Raw genomic sequence first — 1245 nt, 5'->3', positions numbered from 1 at the left:
GTAACAGAGAAGCTGCCATATTATCTGAGGTTATTGTTACTGAGGTGATTGTTACTGAGGTGATTGTTACTGAGGTGATTGTTACTGAGGTGATTGTTACTGAGGTGATTGTTTCTGAGGTGATTGTTACTGAGGTGATTGTTACTGAGGTGATTGTTACTGAGGTGTTTGTTACTGAGGTGTTTGTTACCGAGGTGACTGTTACTGAGGTGACTGTTACTGAGGTGATTGTTACTGAGGTGATGGTTTCTGAGGTGATTGTTACTGAGGTGATTGTTTCTGAGGTGATTGTTTCTGAGGTGATTGTTACTGAGGTGATTGTTACTGAGGTGATTGTTACTGAGGTGATTGTTTCTGAGGTGATTGTTACTGAGGTGACTGTTACTGAGGTGATTGTTACTGAGGTGACTGTTACTGAGGTGACTGTTACTGAGGGGATTGTTACTGAGGGGATTGTTACTGAGGTGACTGTTACTCACAGAGCTGATCTTGAACTCCCTGATTGTCCATTCAGCCAGGACAGACTCAGACAGCATTTGAACCACCAGGTCTCCATAGTACAGAGGCTCCCGGTCAGCTGGCCAGTAGTGGTCACACTTCACCTGGACGGGGACAACAATGACCACGGTTAGACCATTAGATCTCTTGATTTGTTGACTGACTGACTGGTTGATAAAGGGATTGAGTTATTTATTGAATAGTTTGTTCATTTATTCATTTGTTTGTTTGTTTGTTTGTTCGTCCATCCATCTATCCCCATTCATTCATCCCTCTATCCATCCAAAATGTCCCACTCATAGTAAAGTCCAATAATATCAGACTTTTTATGTCTAATCAAATGTAATTTGTCACATGCGCCGAATACAACAGGTGTAGACCTTACCGTGAAATGCTTACTGACAAGGCCATTAACCAACAATGCAGTTTTAAGAAAATATTTTCTAAATAAACTAAAGTAAAATAAAAACACAATAAAATAAGAATAATGAGGCGATATACAGCGGGTACCAGTACCGAGTCAATGTGCGGGGGTACAGGTTAGTTGAGGTAATTTGTACATGTAGGTAGGGGTAAAGTGACTATGCATAGGTAATAAACATTGAGTAGCAGCAGTGTAAAAACAAAGGGGGGGGGGTGGTCAATACAAATAGTCCAGGTGGCCAATTAATTAATTGTTCAGCAGTCTTATGGCTTGGGTGTAGAAGCTTTTAAGGAGCCTTTTGGACCTAGACTTGGCGCTCCTGT

The sequence above is a fragment of the Salmo salar genome, chromosome ssa17, assembly GCF_905237065.1.
Source record: "Salmo salar chromosome ssa17, Ssal_v3.1, whole genome shotgun sequence".
In the NCBI taxonomy this organism is placed as follows: Eukaryota; Metazoa; Chordata; class Actinopteri; order Salmoniformes; family Salmonidae; genus Salmo; species Salmo salar.
Note: the sequence above shows the minus strand (reverse complement) of the source record.